We start from the raw sequence: 8,161 nt of genomic DNA, 5'->3' as shown, positions 1-8,161 counted from the left end.
TTTTTTGGGGGAAAAAGAGAACAAATGTGCTTGAGTGGCTAAAGAATGAAGCGTAACGTTTGTAAATTTCTAGCGCTGCGCCGTCACACTCCAACTCTGCTGGCCCAGCACTTGGCGATATCACCATGGCAACAGAGGCTGCTGAACCCCCATCCTCTAAGAACAGCCACACTGTGGAGATCTCAGCCGAGAGTAACGGCTCCAATTACTGCTCATCACACTTCAGTCTGCTATGCACTCTGTGTCTGTGTGTTTGTGTGTGTTAGTTGCCCTGTGGGTGGATGTAGAAGTGTGTTTTTGCACACATATGTGTATGTGTGCATGTATGTGTGGATGTGTATGGGTGTTAACACCAATAATAAAAACTGTTTGAAACTCAGAGCCAAGTGAGAAGAAGAAGCTTCCAGATCTATTTAGATTTTTTGAAATTATGTATTTGTTGCAAACTTGTGAAGAGATTGACCTGCTCTTTCGTACGGGCAGGTCAGGGGCCTTGTGGTAAGATGGTCTAGCCAAGGTTTTTTTTTTTTTTTTTTTTTTTTAAATTAATATAAAAGCTAAATAAATACAGGTTTTGCTGCCACGGAGCAACTGTTGCTTTTATTCAGCCAAGGGAAATGCTTGTATAGGTAATATATATAAATGTACTCACACAAACACACACACGTGTATATATAAAGTGTGTGTGCTTGTGTATGAAAATGAAACAAAATGTATACTTTCTATGCTATTTTCATAGGGACTCATACACTAATGGTGACCTACATAGAAGTGCTTTTTACTACAGTATAACTTATTTGTGTTAAATTTAATGATCAATTATTGTTTTGAAATAAATATGTTCAAAAAAATATCTTTGTAAAGTCATAATTGTTAATCATAAGTTTACAAAGAAAATACGTTGTATTTTCAAAAATCAAAACTGCACAATGTGCCACAAGATGTCAGTCTTGTCCGAGAATGCTTCAGCCCTCGTTTTAATTTGATTTCACACTAGCATAAACTTCAGTTCATTTAGATTATACAGCATGGCCAGTAATATAGAGTCACGGACAGACACGATTCAAGACCAACATTTTACAATGCGTTTACTGTATTTCAGCACAACAATATACATAGCAAAATCCAGAAAGTTGTTCAATCTCCGTATTCATCAAAGCCTAATACTATATTGAACAAACTGTTCCTAATACCAAAACTTGACACAAAAATCTCTTGCTTTGGAATCAGGCCGCAGCTTGTGGATTTCTGCTGATGAACTGCAACAGAGCTTCACTAGCTACTGATGAGTTCTAGCTCTATCATCGATGTTGATTTTGTCTGATCTGCTCCAGCCACCTTCAGTGTTTCTGAACTAGCTTTACTATTGATATTAGAGAAAGTTTTTTTGTTTAAATTTATGATTATAACTTCCCAGCCTGGCAAAGATGATCTAGCAGCTTGACCATGTCTGTTTATGACAGCTGGTGCTTTTCAGAACAAACTACATATTTCAGCAGTGTACAATTTGGATTTAGTTCGATGTGATCATACAACACACTTTCTGATTTATTCATTTCAAAGAATGCACTGGGGGTGGTCTAAGCCCATCTCCTACATCTGACTCATATTGAAATGTGTAACTCATATTGACTGAGTTTCCCAACAGCTTTGGGGTACAGACCTCATTGTTAAAATGGATCTAGCAGAACACATTCAGTTAAGGTGATATTTTACAGTGCTTTACGTTATTACTTTACTTTATGTCAGATGCAGGTAGTTTGCAAACATATCCTAAATATAGCATTATGATACCCAGATTAGGCCTGTTTATAATCTAAAATGAGTGAATGCACAAAATAACCACTCCCAGCATTGGGACCGGCAGTTGAGGCAGTTATGAAAATATGATTTTGTGGAATTCCCCTGCACTTCCACCGAAACTTTAAAAAGTTTCACTGTGATGGTGTATCTGAGGTCAGGGTTTTGATGGAGTCACTGGCAGAGAGTGAGAAAAACCTGACTGAGACCTCCAAAAATCAACTACCTTTGAGGCACAAAGTAAGGACAAACACTCTCAGTTTTCTCTAAGGACTTGTATTATAATTATCTGTTTTTTTGAAGCAAACATTATTCATGGCCCATTACATACTGAAAGAACCAAACTAGGAAATCGTACAAAGAATACCATCACAATGACAAATATCTAAATATGTTTTTTTTTATCCTTTATGCATCAGGTAATTCTTGCTTTCCTCTAGAAATCACTAGATGGAGTCAGTCGTCTATTGCAAACTAACCCCAGTAGAGTGTAGTGGTGAGAGAGAGACTATGATAGTGCTGTAACTTTAAAGTGTTTCTGGATGATTGCATGATTGGGCTGCCATTTGTGTCCCCTTAATGTTACAAAAACTCTAAAGGTATGCAAGGTAAAAGTCATTTTAAACAGAGGTAAAATGTCCTTCACATCAACCTACTGTATGTGCATACTTCAGATACATACAGCAAGAAGAAATAAGTATTCAGACACTTTTGCTTTTGTTATTTATTAATATAGTGGATATAACAATTCTACACACCCCTGTTAATAATGCACGTTTTTCCACCTTTAATGTGATATAGCAACCAAAAGATTCAAGTGAAAAACAAACAGAATTGTTTTAGGGGAAAAAAAGCAGAAGAAATATACTTACAATAATTTGGTTGCATGTGTGCACACCCTTTTATAATGAGGCATGTGACTGTGCTCAGAATGAACCAATCACATTCAAACTTACTGTATGTCCAAAAGTAATTATCATACTCCTGCCAACAATAAAGATCAGCTGTTTGTGTATGATTTTATTGACATCTTTTTGGTTTGGTTGAAGCCAGGGTCTGCAAAGAGCTTACAAAGCATGTACAAGATCTCATTGTCACAAGGTGTCGATCAGGAGAGGGATACAAAAGAATTTCTAAAACATTAGAAGTACCATGGAACACCATGAAGACCATCATGATTTGTTACTGACTGATGAGGTCCTTTGAAAGTACAACCCTGTTGCCCAAATTATAGATTGAAAATAAATTATTACTTAAAAAAATACATTTAAGTAAATTGTTAGAATGTGCTTAATGTCCTTAAATTATAATGTCCTTAAAGTTAACCACATTTTGTGTATTTGTTGACTGTATGCTAGAAAATGCAACCTGTTTTTCATTTAAGAGGAAAACGCAGTCATTGGGCCTCATTAATCAATCTTTTATTGAAGTTGTGTGTAATGTTTTCATAGTCCAAACTGAACTAAAAATTCCTGGGAGATTTACAAAAGTTTTGTAATGCTGATTTTCTTTGTACTTGCGTGTGTATATTTAAGCAATATTGCCCAAGCAAGAGTGCTATTATACTGAATATCGGCATGGCTGTGATTTGGCCTCAGACATGAAGTCACGGGGTGAGTGCTGTAGCTAATTACAGCCGTGCTGATATTCAGTATAACCTCACTCTTGTTTGTGCAATATCAAGTCAGTGACATTTCGGACACAATATGGCCGAATGTTTATTTTTACTCTGATAGCAGAAATAGAACTCGAAGAAGCTACACTCATTTTATAGCACATCGGCTAGCTGGCAAGCTAGCTCACTTTGATTTGTACATCCCTGTAAAAGTGGTGTCCCTTCTTCCTTTTCATCTTCATCTGACGAGCTTTCATATTTTAAGTCAACAGTTATATTCCTGAAAAGTATCATTTGCCATGTCCACTGATGATGTCACGGACACTACTGTAATAACCGTTTCAATTCCACTAGGAAATTGAACACAGACGAGTGGAGTGATACACACAGTGAAACGTCCCGGGGTGGTTATAGGAAATTTAGGCACTTTTGGAACGCTACTCAACCAATCAAATTAGCGGATCAGAGCTAACTGTTGCATATTGATAAATGCCAATCACCTGTAAATTACCAAGCACATCCTAGGATGTATCTTAAAACCATGGATTTGTTTTTGATTGCTTTCTTTCAAGTCATTAATATAAAAATTGACAGTTTCACAAAATCTTTTATTCAATTTGTGTGTAATCTTTAATCTTCTCAATGTAATCTGTATACAAATTTGCAGTAACTTGCACCAATTATATATTTTGAAGCCTATCAGTTCAAGAGCTCTTGTAGGATATCATCTCAAGAGCTCTTGTAGGATATGATCATTGCTCCAAACTAACTGGATTTTAGTAATACTACATTTCTCATGTAAATGCCTTGCACACAATTTACAAATAAATGTTTTGTACCCAGCTTGATAAAAGAGGCCCAAAGTCAGAAAAAATGAGATATTGTTGCCTGAGATGAGTTACAACATTTTTGAATGGTTATGTCTGTTTTTTTTTAGACACTGTAGTCATAATGCAGTACAACTGCAAACCTCTATAAAGTCACATATAATATCACGCTTCTTGGTTTGAATAGTAAGGCTGTGCTTCATTTTGCATCTGTTTTTTTTTTATGCGTTTAGCTGGTTTAGTATGTGTTTGTAGTATTTATTACATATTTGGTACACTTGGTTCAGAAAATCCTGGCAGTACTGGGATCAATGTGTTTTTACTCAATAGGAAGCTATTATTGGCATTATAAATCACTTATGGCCTGGGCATAATCTCAAAGGTTTTCCAGAGAGGCTGTGATCTGAAGGCACAATGAGAAATGTTGAGAGATGTGTAGGATGTTGCTATGGTGTAGAGCACAGATCCAGGCTGGAGCAGGGACAGGAACTGTTCTGAAACACATGCCAGAGTAAGCAATCTGGATTCAGGGAAAGACAAATGAGTGCCTGGTGAATATATATAGTCACAGACACACACACGCACTCCATTCAGGCTTAACCTTGGACAAACAGATAAAGAATATCGGACAAAAAAATGACACATGGAAACAATGAAAGATCTAAGGAGCTATTTTATAGAAAGATCTATTTGACAAATGTGTATAATGCAGGGTCTGCACAATGTAACTCAGGTGTCATTCTATAAGGCCATATAGAAAACTTGCAGGATTTAAAATTTATTAATCAGTGGACGGTCAGTTTTCAAGCAGTGAGGGAACTGGTGAAAAGAAAGTTCTCATAATGTCTTTCATCCTCTCAAATTTGAAACAAAACCGCCTCTATAATTATGTTTAGACTGGTGGAATTTCATCTGAAGTGATGCAATGGATCACAGACATCAGAAGATAAATTAACCTTGTTCTATTCAACTGACCTTGTGGTGACTGTTGAAGTACACTTGACCATTTGCTGACTTTTATCTGATTATAGGCATGTAAACACCCTAACAGCCTAGAGCTTACATACCTTCAGGGAAAACTTCAAAAGGCTATGTAGAGTGAAATAGGAAGCAGTATATACAATTGCTTCTCAGTTTGTATGTATTTTATTTTATCAGCCAAATCATTTTGACTGAAACTATGCTCCTTACAGAAGAAACAAAACAGCTGGATCAGCTGGACCACAACTCACAGTTCTTCTCTTGCTTGCATTTACAGCTTGTGCAGAAATAACAGTAATCTTGTGCCAGGCCGATCTGACATCTCCTGTTTGCATTGTTAATTTTACAACTCTCATTAGGCCTGTAAATAATGGACAGCGGGAGCTGGCCTGGAGAACTGTAGCACCGCTGCAACATCAGCCAAGAGCTGTGGAGCTGTTTAGGAGTTTCATCATCCCAGAAGGCTTAGAGTTTCTTTAAGGAAGCCCAAATCCATACACTAGAGGCAGAAATGTGGTGATCTTTCAAATGCGCAGTGTTTGTCCTTCTTCTCACTCTGCCCTCATTAGCTTCCTATAGAGCATTTGCAGAGAAGTGCTACACTGTAAGCCAATCCTTCCAACAAGCGTAATTGCTTCCAGTTCCTCTCCATCATTACTGTGGAGTGAAGGAGAGGCTGGGTTGGAGAGAGGGATGACAGAAATGGGAGCCTTCCATGCTCAGTCAATTAGAGAAATGGAGACCAGATTTTACAGTAACTCCCTCTCTTACAAGCTATGAATAGAACATTGTTTCAGTCGTCCTGCTGAATTAACACTTTTGTATGATTTATTAAGAAAATGGGCAATGCTTCATAGTGTAGCTTATGCCTTGGTAAGAGTTTAATACTGTACACATTACTGGATTTCACACTTAACAATTTATACCTGAAACTGTTAGCCAAACTGTTAGCATATATAAATAAGGTCTGTATAAAGGTTGAGTGGAGAACATATTTTGGAACAGTAGACAGACATTTAGGATTTTTATAGTTACAAGGACGTCAGTATGGCTTTTGGACATCAGCATCTTTATACTGTATCAGAGACTTTTGTATTCAGCTAAAATTCAAATTATTTTCTAAGAGCGTTTAAAGTAACTTGACCAATATTGCAAATAAAAAAAAAGTTTGCTATTCATGAAATTTTTTTTTCAGTTTGTAAAACAGTACAAGCCACAAAAAGCACATTTTCCAGATTGATAATGTCTTTATCCTGGCTTATTCTATGAAGTAGTTCAATTCAAGACCTCTGTCCACAGCTCTCGTTAAGGTCATGCACATGCGCAGTGCAATGGTAAGAAAATATGAAAGGAGAACAGCCAAGTAGTTACATACCGGATTCCAGTGTGTAATTTGAGATGTTTGCAGCTATCTGGTTGGATTAAAAGTGCACTTTTTTGAGCTACTCCAATGTGACACAACGGCACATTGGTAAAAACCCATTAAATATGTGTAGTTGTTTTGTTTGGCTAATTAGTTAGCTGGTCTTACATAGGTCTAACATATCTAACATTACTAGCCTGCATTAGCTATCAGCCACATGGGCTTTTTTTCTTCACAGCATGTGTTTTAGTGATAGCTATAGAGGAGCTGTATTTCAGTGTCAGCATAGAATCATTCACATTTACATCTATTCATTTGGTAGACACGTTTACTAAAATGACTTGAAATGAGGTAGAATATCAAAGAACAAAGAGAAACCAGTCAGACACTATCGGGTCGCAGTGGAGTTAATACCGATTAATTTATGTGTAATTACATATAAATTGTCAAGAAGTCAAAGCAACATGCAGTAAATTCCCCAGTGATGAAAAAAACCCATCTTTTAAAAAAACAACAGTTTTTAGTCACAGGGTGTAAAGGAACGCTATAAGACTTAACTATAAGACTTAACTGGGGATTTTGGTGTACAGTTCAAGTTTGTCTAATATCTACAGTATGTTCAGTGTTCATCATTGCCTTGCAGAAAACCACAAATGGCTAAATGTTTTTAAAAGGTCCACTTCACATCATTTGTCAGAATAGAATGAAGTACATGAAGATGTTAAAAATCACAGCTGGAAACTACATTAACAAGTTAAAACATACTTGCTTCCATGAAAGTAGTGTACTTTGACGTTTCGATACTGGTAAACCCATTAAACTATTCACTAGGTCTTTGGGGGAAAGTAGCAGACACGCCCCCCCAAAAAAGGTTTTACAGTATGCTTTTGCTCTTTTAATGATTGAGCAATATCCTTGCATAAAAAAATAATAAAGGGGAAGTATTTTGCTACTGCAACCCTGCTGAAATCAGACCTGAGTGAATTCAGTGAATAAAGATGTGCAAAAGGTCATTTATAAGTGAAAGATTTAGATGTGTCAGGCTATTTTCATGTTCAGCTTAAACAGAAGCACTGGGTAAGTGGTGTACTGGTCAGTTTCAGGATTCTGTTTACTGTAATGTGAGATTTCATTACTGAGTCAAATTCTATGATAAGCATGTCCTTCCTGTATGAACTGATAAGACTGGGAGGGTGGAGACAAAAAAAAGATCATATTGATTACTCTATCCACATGGTCAACTTCTTACATATTAACCTGAAAAAAAATCAGACATCTATAACGCTGTTAGAGCCAAGACAGATGTCTTTTTTTTTCTTTTTTAATCTCTCTGGCTCTCTATGGACAGGCTCTCAGAATGAGATAAAAGGTCTTTGTTTAGAGGGCAAAGGCATGTGAAAGAGAGAGGGTGTTGGCAGGGCATGTGTTGGGTCTTGTTTGGGTTTGTTACCATGGCAATGCCCACCCTCTGATGGCAGGCTGAAGTTGGTGCTGTATGTGTACACTAGGAAGGGCAGTTGAAGAGAGATGGGAGTGGCTGGCTAAGTCTGGTCAATTCTGGGACTGCTGAGAAGA

This window comes from Pangasianodon hypophthalmus, chromosome 10 (genome assembly GCF_027358585.1).
Source record: "Pangasianodon hypophthalmus isolate fPanHyp1 chromosome 10, fPanHyp1.pri, whole genome shotgun sequence".
Taxonomy (NCBI): domain Eukaryota; kingdom Metazoa; phylum Chordata; class Actinopteri; order Siluriformes; family Pangasiidae; genus Pangasianodon; species Pangasianodon hypophthalmus.
Note: the sequence above shows the minus strand (reverse complement) of the source record.